Raw genomic sequence first — 19,672 nt, 5'->3', positions numbered from 1 at the left:
CAAACATTCTTAAGCAATCACTGTAGCGGTAAATTCATGACCATTAAGCTATAGATAAGCTTAACGTCAATAAAATCAGAGTCGCCACCGCACTTTTATTGTTTCCAAAGGAAAAGGGAAAAGTACGAATAAAACCCAAAGATGAGAAGTTTTCAAATCAAAACTAATAAAATGCCAGAGATTACAGGTAAGGGGCTTGGTTACACAGTGGGGAGGTGTTAACACCCAAAGTGTCCTATGTACTCCTACGGAGCCCTTTTTTATGTGTGTATGTGTGTTTGGTATAAAATGATGTTTCAGAAAAAACAGAGTGTGGGGATGAAAACAGAATTCATTGATTATATTTTTATGTTTAACAAGACCTTCGGACTTGTGTCTACGTACCAACATAAAAATGAGGGATCAAAACCCCGTAGTTCGTGGTATCAATTTCAAAATGAGTGGATTGCTTTTAATCAAAATTTAAGTTAAAAGAGGCACAAAGGGTCCAAAAGTTTGAATGAGTGTTAGTTTTTTTTGTCTTTCGAAATCTTAAGTCAATATGATTAGGTTTATTTACAAGTTTGATTTAAGAAAAAAGTTTGAAAATTCATTGGCTTAAGGCCAAATTTCTAATCATTTAAACAGAGTCTAAGTTTGAAATCCCAAGCAAAGAAGATCTTTAAAAAGGGGGAGAGATTTTGAAATTTAAGAAGTAGGAGGAAATGAAGACCCTAACCTAAGCATAAAATTAAAAGTTAAGAGTTGAAAAGATCTTACCAACGGGATGCAATCCAACAGACAAAAATGTCATATAGAAACCCCATTTTCCCTTTGGACTTTGAATCAACCAATTATCAACAAGCAGTTAGAAATATCAGACATCATGAAGATCAAGGCATTAAATAAAGATGGCTAAATCTAAGAAAGCAAAACCCATAGCTAGCAGTCTTCTTTGTCTTCTCATGTATCAGATGAAATACTCCTTGATCAACTCAAAAAAAAGGCCTCATGCACAGGATTAAAGTAACAGTTGCATCAAGACCATGTAGCAGATGAGTTCAAATAAATCCCAATACTTTCATCAAATGAAAGTTCAATTCACAAAAACTTGGTCTCAAAATGTTGGCATTGGCCAAGTCTTTTTGCATATGGAATGTTGCCTAATCCTAAGTCCAAAAGTTCAGATCAAGCTCAACAGTTCACCAATCACTTTTTAGGGTTTTTGTTGTTTATTAGGTATTTTAAGGTCCTAAGACCACAAGCCCAAACAAAATACACAAACAAATATATACAATCACAATATATGGCTCAAATGAGCAAAGTGAAAATGACATAAACATAAACAAGTTAAATGATATGTAAATGGAAACGAATGGTAAATGACTAGAAATTAAATTGCATAAAGTAAATGACTTGAAAGTAAAGCAATATTAATAAGAGTTAGTCAAATGTTATTCAAAGTTAATTGGATGTTAGTAGTGTTTTTCTTTTCAATTGATTAAGTCATTCTTTGGATAACACTCAACCATCTATTCACAAGCATGGATCCTTGAACCAAGAAATCTTCCATAGGAAGGAAAAAGGCTAAGTTTCAACATAATACCATGAAATATGGGAGACTTACAATCTCACTTACTAGAATGTTATGCCTTTAGGGTCAAATTTAGCTATATGTTAAGCAATCGTAATTGGACTTATATAGAAGTCATAACTATCTGAGGCCGGGCAATAAAAATTTAGGTGTTAATGGATGTTAGAGATTTGGTATAATGAACCAAACTCCTAAAACATACCACACACTAAAATAAAAGATCAAAATGGATGGACATATCTCATCCATACATGTATTGGTTCATCTGTCACAAGGTCATTGATGAACCAATTAGCCTTAGAATATGGCGACTCCATTGATCTAGGAAAGGGATGGGAAAGAATAAGGATGAAGATGAAAGGGGAGGGAAAATGAGAGAAACACAAATTGGTCATGGGAGGAATTTTACCAAATTAAAATCATTCATTCATTTTGGGAGATGAAATGTACATTTCATCAATCCCCTAAATCCAATGATTTTCATCCAACAAAAGTCAAATCAACCTTGACCAAGGCCCAAACAAATAGTCAAACATCACAAGATCATAAAAATGGCTCAATATAATTTCTACACAATTAACGAATTAAAAATAAAATTAAAATGCATTAAAATTCAATTTAATTTGGTCAAAACCTAAAATCTCTACAAAACACCAAATAAATGGCCAAGACATTTATCCTAGGTCAAACAAGGTCAAAGGACCTTAGACAAAAAATTTCATAATTTTTAAAAAGTCAAAAGTGTTTTTAAACAAATAAAAATATGCAAAAACACATTCAATTCACAAAAAATATCAAAATTATCCAAAAAATAATTTTAATTCAGAAAATGAAAGAGAAAAATATTTAAAGATTTTTGGTGAAAGTCCCTTTTTTGGATTATAAATGAAATTAATATGAATTAAACAAAATAAAGGAATTAAATGAAAAATTAGAAAATAAAAAGAAATTTAAAAAAACATGGGTCATCAGATCTCCCTCATTAATTGAGGTGGCAGATCTGATGGCCAAGCGCGCGTTTCTATCAAACACCTCAGTCAACGCGTGTACACGCATGGTATGCAAAAGCAAGGGTCCTGATTAAAACTTGGAACCAAGATCAGATGGTCTGGGCAATGCCAGCACACCACCGGAGCCCTAGCTCCGGTCATCTTCTCCGGTGAGGACCACCGGACTGGTCCAACCAAAACTTCATGAAAAATGAAAAGTGAGTACACTAATTTGAAGAGAAAATGCTCAGGAGCACGAATCTAACCTTCATTTCTTCCAATTCCAAGTATATTGAAAGATACATGGATTTGAAATCTGAGGTTCATGATCTGAGTTGCTTCGATTTGACCTCAAAACAACTCAATCTTGTTGCCTACATTGGTAGGACTTCAGCTAACCAAAAATAACAAAGAATAGTGAATAATTGAGAGAGAATCGAAGAGATGAAGTTTTTGAATTTCCACCTTCGAGTTGCTTCAAATTTGCTTGATCTTGATCTGGATTTTCTTGATTCCTCTTGCTAGCAGTGATCACTTGAGATGGAAAGGGCAATGAATTCTTTGAGTTTGAATTTCAAAACAGAAGGTGAAATTCAAACTCGATTTCAATGAAATCTTCAAGCAATTCTATGGAGTGAGGGGTTTGAGTTATCTTGGCAAAGCTTGGGCAAGGTATTGATGAAGTTCTGAGCTCATAGAACTTGTATTTATAGCCAATTCAAATGCTTTCCACACACTTTCTTTTGAAATCCAAAAATAGCAATTGCATCATACAAGCTTGCATGGGTGTGTACAAAGCCCAAAGAATGATTGGAAATGGTCCAAAATCGTGCACATGTGATGCTGAAAGCAATTCATTAAGCCATGCAATGTGGAATGGAAATTGGTCATGAGAATCTTCCAAATGGTACCATGCATTACACCCATGTGCAAGTCCTTCAATATTGATCCAAATGAGATGATTTTAGACTTTTTGGAAAGGTGAGATCAAGGGGAACAACTTTCATGTTGAAAACTTTTCCATTTGAAGCTTGAAGCATGATTAATTTTGAGGTGGAACTTTGAAAAATCAAACATAAATAAAAATTTTCTAAGTACCAAGTCAAATGTTCACTTTTTCCACCTTGAATAACTTTTGTTATGGACTTCAAATGGAAAATGTTCCTTCATCCAAATTGTATATCTTTTAAACCTCTTCAATTTGGTCACCAATCTGACCTCATTTGGATTTAGAATGAAGGAGTTATGCATATTAGAAGTTGAGGAAAATCACTTGTTCCATGGTAATGACCCCAAATGACCTATAATGCTTCCTCTTGGCACATGCATTTGTAAGTTGAATTTGAACTTCCTACAAAAATAAAAGCTGAATAGGGCATCTTGAAATTGATCATGTAATTTGAATGGATTTCATATCATAAAAATTGAGCAAGTTATGGTGTTGGGGAGTTGACTTCCTAACTAGAGTTTAGACAAAATGACCTATAATCTTTCACCATAAAAAATGACTTTCCAAGAAAAACTAGATCTGTACTTCAACATGAAAGTTGTTTGGAATGTCATTATGAGTAACTTTGCGCTTGGAATCATTTTCATATGACAAAAATTGTAGGAGATAGGGTCTAGGGAATTCCAGTTTTGACTAGTTGACTTTCTCTGGTCAACCACCATGAACCAACTTGCTAACTTGACTTTCTATTTTTTTGGGGGCTCATGGAGGATAACATATGTGGAATTTGATGTAATATGAAGTATCCCTTAAAATATTTGATCAATTGAAGAAGAAACTTGTTGAGGAAGTCACACAAGATACCTAGATGAATTAGGGCTTCCCAGGCAAACAAGCTTCAAACTCTTGATGAATTATTGATCAAAATGATATGTGAAGACCATGGGGATCCATATATGATGTATAGAGTCAATGTGAACCATCTCTTGATTAGTCTCCTTCCATTGAGGGTCTTAAACCTTATGTATGAGCTTGATGAGGCATTGGTGGATGCACACACTACCTACAAAACTAACAAACTATATATTGACATATTTTTGGTATTTTGGTTAGTAAATAATGAAAAAAAAAGTATGATACAATCAAATGTTCTTGGTGACCTATCCAAATTCAAACCCAATGAGTGAGGGGTAAGGAGGATGTCAAGGTGTGATCCCAAAGTCAATGCATATGATGAGATAGCATGAGGGATCTTAGGGTCAAAATTGGGGTCTTAAAGCTTCCCCTATTTAAGGAAATTCTAGCTGAGGATGTGAAGGTTAAAATCTTCGTATCGACTCATTAAAATGGACTTAAATAACAACATATAGAAGAAAAAAATTGGTCTCTAAGAGACCTCATGATGCATATGATATAAAATGCTAAGAGTAATCTCTGTGGTTAAAATAATGCCACAAAGGAAAAGAATCCGGAGAGACTGAAATTCCACAGGAGCATAATGCATTCCATAAGGAAAAACTCACTGGGGAGACAGGGACTCTGGGGATAAAATGTTGTGCGTAGGCCAGGCTACAACTTGAAAATTGCTGGAGACACGAGGGAATTCCATGAAAATAAATAAATGGAAGGACTTGGTCAGGGATAAGGGAAATTTGCATAGGAAACAAGTACATCTGAACAAGACAAAAATACTCGACTCAAACAAAGAATTGGCGACTTCACTGAGGAAATACGCACTCAAACTCAACTAGGGAAGAATGAACTTCAACACAGGAGTACCAGAAGTACATTATCTATTACCGGTTACTGGGTAGGAAGATAACATATTCTGACAGAGAGGCATCCGTTACCGATTAGGGTAAACATATTAAGGGTGACCCACTGAGGAAAAAGGAGGTGTATTCGTTACCAGTTATTGGGTAAGAACAACCTGCTGGGGAAAATATCAAATAGGATTTACAACTATCGGCTATGGGGAAAAAGAGCAAAGAGAGAATATTCGTCACTAGTTAAAGTGAACATATCAAGGATAGACTCAAAGGAAGAATATCTGTCATCGGTTAGGATGAACATATCAAGGATAGACCACCTGGGAAAATGGGAAGAATATCCGTTATCGGTTAGGGTAAACATATCAAGGATAGACTGCCAGGGAGAAGTAGGAATTATATCTATTAGTTACTTGATAGAATACCAAAGAGAGAATATCCATCATCGGTTAGGATGAACATATCAAGGATATACTCAGCAGGGGGAAGCATGATTTATAACTACCAGTTAATGGGTAGAAGACCGCAAAGAGGGGGAAACGTGTCATCAATTAGGATGAACATATCAATGATTAACTCTCTGGGGAACGAAAAGTAGGGATTACAACTACCTTTTTGCTGGGTAGAAAACCACAAAGGGAGAATATCCGTCACCGATTAGGGTGAACATATCAAGGATAGACTGCCTGGGGATACGTAAAAAAAAACGAATCCGCTGGGGAAAATATAGGAAGTGAATTATTTTTACCAAGTATTGGGAAAAAGTAAAGTACTCAAAAATCGAGAAGAATATTACCAGTTACTGGGCAATAGACTCTTGGGGGACCAAAAGTGTCTATCTAGGTAAGAGCTATAAAGAAGCAGTCAAACAAGGACTCAACCCAATGAGGATATAACTCAGAGGGAGTGGTTCCATCCAGATAATTAACTGGGGAGGAAACTGAAATAATAATCATCCACGAGGAAATAACTCAGTGGGGAATGAGAGAGGTTAAATTCTTTCTTCCTAAGGGGTTGACACTCTACAATTTAAAGAGGACAGGCGCACCAAGCCAGTATGGGGAAATAATGTCACCAAAACAGGGAAACAGAATAATAAAATAAAATGCGATAAAAATGCGTAATAAAATGTCTGATGTATGAATATGTTTATATATCATTGATGATTATGCTGACAAACTATCGCAAAGGATACAAATGTCATAGATTTGAATCATCTCTACAACACATAGCTAATCTCGACAAGATGGAGACACCAACTGGAGAAACGTGCTGGGGATGGATGCAAATCATCTGGCTCTGAATATCTCAACCCTGGCTAAGGAAAGAGAAAATATCAATTGAGGATCTAAATTGTCAACTCTGCAGGGAATTTTAGGTCAACACCATGTCAAATGGGGGACAACCTCGCAAGGGACTAAATCAAATACTACCGGGAATCATAAATGAACTTCGTCGGAGACTACAAAAGATAAAACTCTGTACGGGATCTGAGCCAAACTGTTGAAGATGTGATCCTCCAAAAAAACTATGGCGGTGAACTACAAACACAACTGGGCATGCCTAACTACTGTTGGGTAGGAAAAGGTTACCAAACCAACTCCTCAGGAAGACCAACAATGCTTCGCACTTTAGGACTTACCTGTTCTCAGATTGTCGTTGATATTCCTTACTGAAGTTGATTGCTCTTTAAAGTGATTGCTTTCATTGATTAAGAAAAATGATTTTTATTTATTAATTTCTTTCAAAATTATCATCATAAAAATTCAATTCTATTTAACTGAAAAATAAATAAGAGTAGAAACAATTGGATAAAAAACTCAACTTTATTTAATAGATGGTAGTATGTAAATGAAAAGACTCCATAGATCGTTACAAATAATTGAAAATGGTAATTTACATGGAAAATGGCTACATTGAATACAATGACCACTACTCTCCTCCTACCAACTTCAATATCCACTGCGCTCTTTGGCTTCGGTTGCGAATGACGAATCAGAATCGACTGACTTGCCCAAAACTGCTCCCATGACTGGGGGATCAACCTACTGTAGTTACTTGCCATAATCCCTATTTTTTTGCATAGATTTCCCCAAGGTGGGGTACTCAATCTATCGGGAGGAATTTTCTATTTTATGTCTCTAAATTTTGCCTGGATCGCCCTTTCGGGTTTTCAATCCACCGAGACGCTCATTTTCGCCTAAGCCGCCCTTTCAAGTTTTCAACTTAGCGAACTGTTCTTTTTCCTTTTAGGCGAAGTATTTCTTGACTGCATCGGTGTTCACAGGACGAGTGAACTCATCACCATCCATAGTTGTAAGGATCAGAGCACCGCCTGAAAAGGCTCTCTTAACAACATATGAGCCTTCATAATTAGGATTCCATTTTCCCTTAGCATCCGGTTTGAAAGATAGAATCTATTTGAGCATGAGGTCACCTTCTCTAAACACACGAGGCCTGACCTTCTTATCAAATTCCTTCTTCATTCTCTGCTGGTCTAACTGACCATGACACATGACAGTCAACCTCTTTTCTTCAATCAAATTCAACTAGCCATATCTGGTCTGACACCATTCAGCTTCTGTCAACTTGGCTTCCATCAAGTCACGCAGTAATGGGATCTCAACCTCCACGGGGAGCATATATTTCATACCATAAACAAGTGAGAAAGGGGTTTCCCCTGTCGAAGTGCGGACAGATGTATGGTACCCATGCAAAGAAAATGGGAAAATTTCATGCCAATCTTTATACGTCATAACCATCTTTTGAATGATCTTCTCGATGTTCTTGTTTGCAGCTTCAACAACCTCATTCATCTTAGGTATGTAGGGAGAAGAATTATGATGTGAAATCTTGAAGTCTTTATAAAGGGCTTCCATCATGTTGTTGTTCAAGTTCTATCCATTATCAATAATGATCTTGCTCGGTACATCATACCTGCATATAATCTGATTCTTGATAAACCTCACAACAACTTGTTTGGTTACATTTGCGTATGATGCCTCTTCAACCCACTTTGTGAAGTAATCAATAGCCACCAGAATGAAACGATGTCCGTTCAAAGCTTTGGGCTCAATCATGCCAATCATATTAATTCCCCACATGGAGAAGGGCCATGGAGAGGAAATGACATTCAACAGTTTCGGAGGAACATGAATCTTATCTGCATAAATTTGACACTTGTGGCATTTCTTCACAAACTTGCAACAGTCATATTCCATTGTCAGCCAATAGTAACCTGCTCTCAACATATTCTTAGCCATAGCATGTCCATTGGAATGAGTACCAAAGGAACCTTCATGCACTTCAGTCATCAACATGTCTGCTTCGTGTCTATCCATGCATCTGAGCAAAACCATATCGAAGTTTCTCTTGTAAAGCACATCACCATTCAGGTAGAAGTTGCCAGCTAATCTCCTCAAAGTCTTCTTATCTTTCAAAGATGCCTCAGAAGGGTAAATCTGACTTTGGAAAAACACTTGATATCAAAATACCATGGCTTCTCATCTTTGACCTCTTCAACAACAAATATATTATTTGGCTTATCAAGACGCATCACAATCAAATTAGGAACTTCATTCCAAAATCTCACCATAATCATTGAAGCCAATGTTGCAAGAGCATCTGCCATTCGGTTTTCTTCTCGAGGGATATGATGAAACTCAACCTTTGTAAAGAAAGTTGAAATCCTCCTCGCATAATCTCTATATGGTATAAAACTAGGTTGATTCGTCTCCCATTCACCTTTAATCTGATTCATAACTAAAGATGAATCTCTATAGACGTTAAGATATTTTATTCTAAGATTAATGGCTTCTTTAAGCCCCATAATGCAAGCTTCATACTCAGCCATATTGTTTGTACATTTGAAAGTCAATCTATCTTTAAACGGAAAATGAATGCCTTGAGGAGTAATAATCACTACCCCAGTGTAATTGCCATACTGATTAATAACTCCATCAAATACCATGCCCCATCGGGAACCAGGTTCTGGCCCTTCTTCAAGTAGTGGTTCATCATAATATTTCATCTTTAGGTACAAGATCTCTTCGTCAGGAAAATCATACTGCACTGAGTGATAATTGTAGCGGTAAATTCATGACCATTAAGCTATGGATAAACTTAACGTTAATAAAACCAGAGTCGCCGCCGTGCTTTTTTTTTTCAAAGGAAAAGGGAAAAGTACGAACAAAATCCAAAGATAAGAAGTTTTTAAGTTAAAACTAATAAAAGGCCAGAGATTACAGGTAAGGGGGTTGATTACACAGAGGGAAGGTGTTAGCACCCAAAGTGTCCTAGGTACTCCTAGGGAGCCCTTTTTTGTGTGTACATGTGTTGTGGTATAAAAAGATGTTTGCAATAAATAGAGTGTGAGGATGAGAAAAGAATTCATTAATTATATTTTTGTATTTGACAAGACCTTCAGACTTGTGCCTACGTACCAACATAAAAATGAGGGATCAAAACCTCGTAGTTCATGGTAACAATTTCAAAGTGAGTTGATTGCTTTTAACAAAAGTTTAAGTTTAGAAGAGGCACAAAAGACCCCAAAAAGTTTTGAATGAGTGTTAGTTCTTTTTGTCTTTTGAAATTTTAAGCCAATATGTTTAGATTCATTTACAAATTTGATTAAGAAAAAGAGTTTAAATATGCAATGGCATAAAGTTTCTAATTTGCACTAAAGTCAAAGTTTAGAAATCACAAGCAACGAAGATTTTGAAAGAGGGGAGAGATTTGAAATTTAAGAAGTGGGAGGAGATGAAGAGACTAATCTTAAGCAAAAATTTAAAAGTTAAGGGTTGAAAAGATCTGACCAGTGGGATGCAATCCAATAGACAAGAATGTCATATAGAAACCTACTTTTCTCTTGGACTTTAAAATAAAGAAATATCAATACACACATAGAAATATGAAGAGCGAGGCATCAAATAAAGATAGGCACATCCAAGCTAGCAACTTCATTGTCTTCTTCTTAAGCTCCCATGCATCAGATGACATACTCCTTGAATGGCTCAGAATAAGGCATTAGACACAAGTTCAAAGTAACATCTTCATCAAGACCATGTAGCAGATGAACTCAAATGAATCTCAACACTTGCATCAGATGGAAGTTTAATTCATAATGACTGGCTTCAAAAAAGTTGGCATTGGCCAAGTCCTTTTGCATAGGAAATGTTTCCTAATTCTAAGTTCAAGTCTCAGATTAAATCCAACAGTCCACCCAAACATTTTAAAGAGTTTTTGTTGTTATTATGTACATTAAGGTCAAAACACCACAAACACAAACAAAATACACAAACAAGTATATACAATCACAATATATGGCTCAAGTGAGCAAAGTGAAAATGGCATTAAAATAAACAAGTTAAATGGTATGAATAATGGCAAATGATAAATTACTTGAATTTAAAGTGCATAAAGTAAATAACTTGAAATTAAAAGTTAGTCAAATGTTATTTGATTAGAAGTTAGTATTGTTTTGCTTTTCAATTGTTTCAGTCATTCTTTGGAGAACACTCAACCCTCTATTCACAAGCATGGATCCTTGAACCAAGACATCTTGCAAAGGAAGGAAAAAAGGCCAAGTTTCCACACAATACCATGAAAGGGGGGAGAGTTACAATCTCACTTACTAGAATGGTATGCTTTTGGGTCAAAATTTAGCGCTATGTTAATCAATCGTAATTGGACTTATGTAGAAGTCACAACTATCTGAGGTCGGGCAATAGAAATGCATTAAATTAAATTATGGTTGATCAAAAACCTAAAACCTCTTCAAAACACCAAATAAATGACCAAGAGATTTATGATAGTTCAAACAAGGTCAAAGGACCTTGGAGAAAAAATTTCATTATTTTTGGGAACTCAAAAGTATTTTTGAATAATTAAAAATATGCGCAAAAACAATTAAAAAATGAAGAATATTAATATTGATCTAAAAAATAATTTTAATTCAGAAAATGAAAGAAAAAAGTATTTGAATTTTTTGGGTGAAAGTCCCATATTTTTTGGATCCATATTAAAATTAATATGAATTAATGAAAATAAGGCAATTCAAATGAAAATCAGAAATTACAAAGAAACGTGGACCACTTGATCTCCCTCATTAATTGAGGTGGCAGATCAAGTGGATCAGAGCGCGCTATCCATCTGTTCCCTAGTCAAATGTCCCACACGCGTGGTAATCACTTTGGGCGTTCATGATTAAAACAAGTTTAACATATCATTTGGTTCAGAAGGATGCCACCACATCACCGGAGCCAGAGCTCTGGTCTTCTTCTCCGGTGGACCTCACCGGACTGGTTCACCCTCAACCATCACCAAAATGAAAAAGGAGGACATGAATCTAAAGAAAAAATGCTCATGAGCTCGAATCTGGCATCAATTTTGTCTAACTCCAAATATATAGAAAGATACAGGGAGTTGAAATTTGAGGATCATGATCTGAGTTGCTTCGATTTGACCTCTAAGCAACTCAATCTTGTTGCCTATATTGGTAGGACTTCAGACAACCAAAAATCAACAAGAATAATGAAGAATTGAGTGAGAATCGAAGAGATGAAAAATTCTGAAAATTACCTTCAATGTAGCTTCAGATTGACACGATCTTACTCTCAATTATGCTTGGCCTTGCTTTAGATGCTTGATGGAGTGGAAATGAATCAAAGAGAAGGAAGGACTCTTGGAGTTTCAATCTCAAAAACAGTGATAGATTCAAACTCGATTTTCAAAGAAAATCTTCAAGATTTATCCTTTGAATATGATGGTTTAGGGTTGCTGATTCAAAGCTTGCGCGCCAGGGTCTTTAATTCTGAGCAAGAGGACTTCTATTTATAGCCAAGGAGATTGATAATTTCACACTTCCATTTTTGGCCAAAGTTGGAAATCTCACTTGCATGGGTGTGTGATAGGCCCATCAAATGATGCACTTAGGTCCAAAATATGTGTAAGCAATGCTGAAATCATATGGAAAGGCCATGCAATAGTGTATGAAAAGTGGAACTTCAAATCTTCCAAATAGTCCTTCAACTTTAAGCCATGCGCAAGTCATTCATACTTTGTTCAAATGAGATGAATTTAGACTTTTTGGAAAGGTTAGCTCAAGAGGAACAACTTTCATGTTGAACACTTATTCATTTGAAGCTTATATCATGATGAATTTTGAGTTGGAAGTTTGGAAAATCAAACATATCAAAACATTTTCTAAGTATCAAGCCATATGTTCACTTCTTCCAACTTGAGTAACCTTTTCTATGGACATCAAATGAGAAAAGTTCCTTCATCAAAGTTGTAGCTCTTTCAAATTACTTCAAATTAATCACAAATTAGACCTCAATTGGATTTAACATAAAGGAGTTATGCCTTTTAGAATTTGAGGAAAATCACTTGTTCAATGGTATTGGCCCAAAATGACCTATAATGTTTCCTCTTATCACATGTATTTTCCTGTTGAATTTGAATTTCCTCCAAACATAAAAGTTGAAGTAGACAGCTTGAATTTGATCATGCAATTTGAAAGGCTTTCATCTCATAAAAAATGAGTAAGTTATGGTCTTGGGAAGTTGACCTCCAAATTAGGGTTTAGACAAAATGACCTATATTCTTTCACCATAAAACTACTTTCCAAGCAAAACTAGCTCTTTACCTCAACATGAAAGTTGTTTGGAATGTCATTTAGAGTAACTTTTATCTAGGAATAATTTTCATATGACAAACAATTGTAGGAGATAGGGTCTAGGGAACCCCAGTTTTGACCAGTTGAATTCCTCTGGTCAACTACCATGAACCAACTTGCTAACTTGATATTTTATTGACTTTTGGGACTCATGGAGGATCATATATGCATAAGATGATGAAATTTGAAGTACCCCTTGAAATATTTGATCAAATGTTGAAGAAACTTGTTGAAGAAGTCATATAAGATACCCAGATGAATCAGGGTTTCCAAGGTAAACCAACTCCAAAATCTTAATGATTTCTTGATAAAAATAACATATGAAGATTATGGTGATACATATATGATACATAGAGCCATAGTAAACCATTTCTTGTTTGAGCTCCTTGCAATGAGGGTCTTAAACCCTAGATATGAGCTTGATAAATCATAGGTGAGCATGTGCACTACCTACAAAAAAGTTAAACTATACAATGACATATCTTTGGTATATTGGTTAGTAAACAAAGAAAAATGAAGTATGATATAATCAAATATGCTTGGTAATCTCTCCCAATGCAAACCCAATGAATGAGGGGTAAAGGGGATGCCAAGATGTGATCCCAATGCTAATGCATATGATGAGAATAGCATAAGGGATCGTAGAGTCAAAATTGGGGTCTTACAGCTGCCCCTATTTAAGGACGTCCTACTTGAGGAGATGAAGGTTAAATCTTCACATCGACGCAGTAGAATGGACGTAAATAACAATATATATAAACAAATTTTGGTCCCTAAGAGACCTCATGATGCATATGATATGAATGTTAAAATAATCTTTGTGGGGAAAATGTTGCCACAAAGGAAAAGAATCCGGAGAGACCGAAAGTTCGTAGGAGTATAATGCATTTCGTAAAGGGAAACTTACTAGGGAGACAGAGACTTTGGGGGACAAAAGTTTGTGCGTATGCCAGGCTACGACTGTAAAAACCGCTGGGGGGCTCGAGGGGTTCCATGAAAATAAATCAATGGAAAGACTCAGTCGGGGAATAAAAGGAACATCTGCAGGGGAAACGGGTAGATCAGAACAAAACTGAAACACTCAAATCGAGAAGGAAAGGGCGATTTCACTGAGGAAATACGTACTCAAACTCAACTAGGGAAGAAAAGATCTTCAACACAGGAGTAACAGAAGTTTATTTTCCACTACCGGTTACTAGGTAAGGGGATAACAAAATCTGACAAGGAGGACATCCGATACCGGTTAGGGTAAACATATCAAGGATGACTCGCTGGGGGAAATAGAAGGTGTATTCATTACCATTTACTAGGTAAGAGTTAACCTGCTGGGGAAAGCCAAACAGGATTTACAACTACCGGTTACTGGGCAGAAGACCGCAAAGAAAGAGAATATCTGTCACTGATTAAAGTGAACATATCAAGGATAGACTCAAAGGGGAAGAATATCCGTCATCAGTTAAGATGAACATATCAAAGATAGACTCACCTAGGGAAATTAGGAAGGATATCCGTCACCGGTTAAGATGAACATATCAAGGATAAACTGCCTAAAAAAGTAGGAATTATATCTATCAGCTATGGGATAGAATACCGGAAAGAGAATATTTGTCATCAGTTAAGATGAACATATCAAGGATAGACTCTGAGGGGAAGCAGGATTTACAACTAGCGGTTACTGGGCAGAAGACCGCAAAGAAGAGGAAATCCGTCATTGATTAGGATGAACATATCAAGGATTAACTCTCTAGGGAAAGAAATAGGGATTGCAACTACCTTTTTACTAGGTAGAATACCAAAAAGGGAGTATCTGTCATCAGTTAGGATGAACATATCAAGGATAGACTCAAAGCGGGGGAAGAAAATATTTGTCATCGGTTAAGATGAACATATCAAAGATAAATTTCCTAAGAAACGTGAAAATGAATCCGCTGGGGAGAAAAGGGTTATTTTGTCTTGACAATGGGGCAGAAGTGAAATACTTGCAAATTGAGAAGAATATTACCAATTACTGGGTAATAAATTATGAGGGGACCAAAAGCATCTATCTAGGTAAGATCTAGAAAGAAACGGTCAAAAAAAGACTCAACCCAATGAGGATATAACTCAGAGGGAGTGGTTCAATCCAGATAATCAACTAGGGAGGAAGCTAAAATAATGATCATCCATGAGGAAATAACTCAGTGGGGAATGAGAAAGGTTTAACTCTTTCTGCTTAAGGGGCTGACACTCTATAATTGAAAGATGACAAACATACCAAATCTGTGTGGGGGAAAAGGATACCACCGTAGCAGAGGATCAGAGAAATAATGAATTACAAAGTGCATTATCAATGCAATAATGAAATTTATGAATGTATATGTATATGTAAATATGATGATTATGCTGACAAAATGATCACAAAGGATACAAAAGTCGTTGGTCTGAATCATTAATATAATACTCCGCCAATCCTCACAGGAGGGAAACATCTATTGGAGAGAAAAAGGTGTAAAGGGATGCACAAGAATCATCCACCTCAAAGGCCTAAACCTGGTCGGGGAAAAGGAAGAGGTTTGCCGAAAATCTGCACCATCAACTCTGCGGGGAATTTTAGGTCAACCCAATATCAAATGGGAAACAACCTTGCAGAGGATCAAAAATACTGCTCAAGAGTCGGGGCTAACAGAGGTTAGGGATAACTCTGATGGCAACTTGCAGGGAAACAAAACTTGCTGAATCTATGCAACCTGCTGCAGTAATACACCTATAACCCGAGGGAGGCAATTACGAACTCAACTGAGGGGACCATCAAAACTCGGCTGGAGATGCTGAAAAGCTGTTGGGGAAGAAACATAGATCACACCAACTGCTAGGGGAAAACCAACAATGCTTCGCATTTTAAGGCTTACCTGTCCTTAGACCGTTGTAGTCATCCTTTAACGAAATCGATTGCCCTTTAAAAAGTAATTGCTTTTATTATTCGAGAAAACATGATTTTTATTTTAAAACTTTAATTTCAAAATGATCATAATAAAATTTAATTCTATTTAGCTGAATAAATAAGAGTAGAAACAGTTGGATAAAAAGCTCAACTTTATTTAATAGGATGGTAGTCTGTAAATGACAAGACTCCATAGATCTTTACAAAAGTTTGAAAAGTGGTAATTTACACGGAAAAGGGCTACATTGAATACAATGATCACTAATCCTTCTACCACCTTCAATATCCACTGTGCTCTTGGCTTTGGCTGAAGATGAATCAGAACCAAACATTGTGCTCAAGAAAGTCTTCAAGACTGGAGATCAACAACTTGCAGTTACTTGCCATAATCCCTAATTTTTGCATAAATTTCCCCAAGGTGGGGTACTCAATTTATCGGGATAATTTTTCTGTTTTATGTCTCTAACTATTGCCTGGATCACCCTTTCAGGTTTTCAATCCACCGAGATGCTCATTTTTGCCTAAGCCACCCTTTCGGGTTTTCAACTTAGCGAGGTTTTCTTTTCATTTTAGGAGAAGTATTTCTTGACTGCATCACCATTCATAGGACGCATGAACTCTTCACCATCCATAGTTGTAAGAATCAAAGCACCGCCTGAAAAGGATCTCTTAACAACATATGGGCCTTTATAATTATGAGTCCATTTGCCCCTAGAACTTGGTTTGAAAGATAAGATCTTCTTGAGCACAAGATAACCTTCTATAAATACACGAGGCATGACCTTCTCATCAAATGCTTTCTTCATTCTTTGCTGATATAACTGACCGTAACACATGGCCGTTAACCTCTTCTCTTCAATCAAATTCAGATGATCATATCTGGTCTTACACCATTCAGCTTCAGTCAACTTTGCTTCCATCAGAACACGCAGCGATGGGATCTCAACCTCTATCGGGAGCACAACATCCATGCCATAGACAAGTGAGAAAGGGATTGCCCCTGTTGAAGTGCAGATGGATGTACGGTACCCGTGCAAAGCAAATGGGAGCATCTCATGCCAATCTTTGTACATCACAACCATTTTCTGAATGATCTCCTTGATGTTCTTATTTGCGGCTTCAACAACCCCATTCATCTTAGGTCTGTAGGGAGAGGAATTATGATGTTAAATCTTAAAGTCTTTGCAAAGAGCTTCCACAATATTATTGTTCAAGTTCGATCCATTATCAGTAATGATCTTACTTGGCACACCATATCGGCATATAATCTGATTCTTGATAAACCTTACAATAACTTGCTTGGTTACATTCCATACGATGTCGCTTCAACCCACTTTGTGAAGTAGTCAATAGCCACCAAAATGAAATGATGTTCATTCGAAGCTTTAGGCTCAATCATGCCAATCATATCAGTTCCCCACATGGAAAAGGGAAATGCGGAGGAAATGACGTTCAATAGTGTCGGAGGAACATGAATCTTATCTGCATAAATTTGACACTTGTGGCATTTCTTCACAAACTTGCAACAGTCAGATTCCATTACCAGCCAATAGTAACCTTCTCTCAACATCTTCTTAGCCATAGCATGTCCATTGGAATGAGTACCAAAGGAACCTTCATGGACTTCAGTCATCAATAAGTCTGCTTCGTATCTATCCACGCATCAGAGCAAAACCATATTGAAATTTCTCTTGTAAAGCACATCACCATTCAGGTAGAAGTTGCCAGATAATCTCCTTAAAGTCTTCTTATCTTTCAAGGATGCCCCAGGCGGGTAGATCTGACTTTGGAGAAAACATTTGATATCAAAATACCACGGCTTTTCTTATCTTTGATCTCTTCAACAGCAAACACATGAGTTGGCCTATCAAGACACATCACAGTCAGATTAGGAACTTCATTCCAATACTTCACCCCGATCATCGAAGCCAACGTTGCAAGAGCATCTGCCATCCGGTTTTCATCTCGAGGGATATGATGAAATTCAACCTTTATGAAGAAAGTTGAAATCCTCCTCACATAATCTCTAAATGGTATCAAACCGGGTTGATTCGTTTCCCATTCACCTTTGATCTGATTCACCACCAAAGTTGAATCTCCATAGACGTCCAAATACTTGATTTTGAGATCTATGGCCTCTTCAAGCCCCATAATGCAAGCTTCATACTCAGCCATATTGTTTGTACACTTGAAAGTCAATCTAGCTATAAACGGAAAATGCGTCCCTTGAGGAGTAATAATCACTGCCCCAATGCCATTACCATATTTATTAACAGCTCCATCAAATATCCTTCCCTAACGGGAACCAGGCTCTGGCCCTTCTTCAAGCAATGGTTCATCACAATCTTTCATTTTCAAGTACAAGTTCTCTTCATCAGGAAAATCACATTGCACTGACTGGTAATCTTCAATTTGTTGGTAAGCCAAATGGTCAGCCAAGACACTACCTTTGATCGCTTTTTGATATCGGTATTCAATATCATACTCTGATAACAACATCTTCCAACAGGCAATCCTCCCAGTTAAAGCAGGATTCTCAAAAATATACTTGATTGGATCAATTTTGGATATCAACCAAGTGGTATGATTCAACATATATTGACGCATATGCTTAGTAGCCCAAGCCAATGCGCAACAAGTATTCTCCAACATAGAATACCGAGTCTCATAGTCGGTGAATTTCTTACTGGGGTAGTAAATAACACATTCTTTCTTTCCAGTTTTGTCTTTATGACCAAGCACATAACCCATACTTTCTTCAAGCACAGTCAAATACATGATCAAAAGTCTTCCTTCAACAGGCGGAGACAGAATCGGAGGTTCAAGCAGATACTCTTTGATATTGTCAAAAGCTTTCTGGCAATCCTCGGTCCAATCACAGGACTGATCTTTCAGAAGAAGCTTAAATATAGGCGCACATGTGACAGTCATGTGTGAAATGAATCTTGAGATATAATTCAAGCGACCGAGAAAACCTCTGACTTGCTTCTCAGTTTTGGGCGCAGACATCTCTTGTATTGCTTTGACCTTGGTGGGATCAACTTCAATACCCTTCTCGCTGACAATAAAGCCAATTAACTTACCAGAACGAACACCAAAAGTACACTTATTGGGATTCAAGCGGAGTTTTTACTTTCTCAAACGCTGGAATAGCTTCAACAAATGCTCAACATGTTCTTCTTTATCATTGGATTTAGCAATCATATCATCAACATAGACTTCAATCTCTTTGTGCATCATATCATGAAAAAGAGTGGTCATTGCTCTCTGGTAAGTTGCACCAGCATTCTTTAAACCGAAAGGCATCACTCTATAACATAATGTTCCCCAGGGTGTAATGAATGTTGTCTTTTCCATATCCTCGGGTGCCATTTTAATCTGATTATAACCGGAAAATCCGTCCATAAACGAAAATACTTTGAATTTAGCTGTATTATCTACCAACATGTCAATGTGTGGCAGAGGGTAATCATCTTTCGGACTAGCTTTGTTAAAATCTCTATAATCGACGCACATGCGGACTTTTCCATCTTTCTTCGGAACATGCACAATTTTGGCCACCCATTGCGGATACTCAATGGTAACAAGGAAACCATCATCAGTTTGCTTCTACACTTCTTCTTTGATCTTCACTTGCATATCAGGATAAGTTCTCCTCAACTTCTGCTTGATTGGCGGGCATTCTAACTTCAATGGTAATCTATGCTCCATAATCTCAGAATCCAAACTAGGCATGTCTTGATAGGACCAGGAAAATACATCTGAATACTCTCGGAGAAGATCAATTAACCCCTTTT

This window comes from Lathyrus oleraceus, chromosome 3 (assembly GCF_024323335.1).
Source record: "Lathyrus oleraceus cultivar Zhongwan6 chromosome 3, CAAS_Psat_ZW6_1.0, whole genome shotgun sequence".
Taxonomy (NCBI): Eukaryota; Viridiplantae; Streptophyta; class Magnoliopsida; order Fabales; family Fabaceae; genus Lathyrus; species Lathyrus oleraceus.
This window is presented reverse-complemented; position numbering follows the sequence as displayed.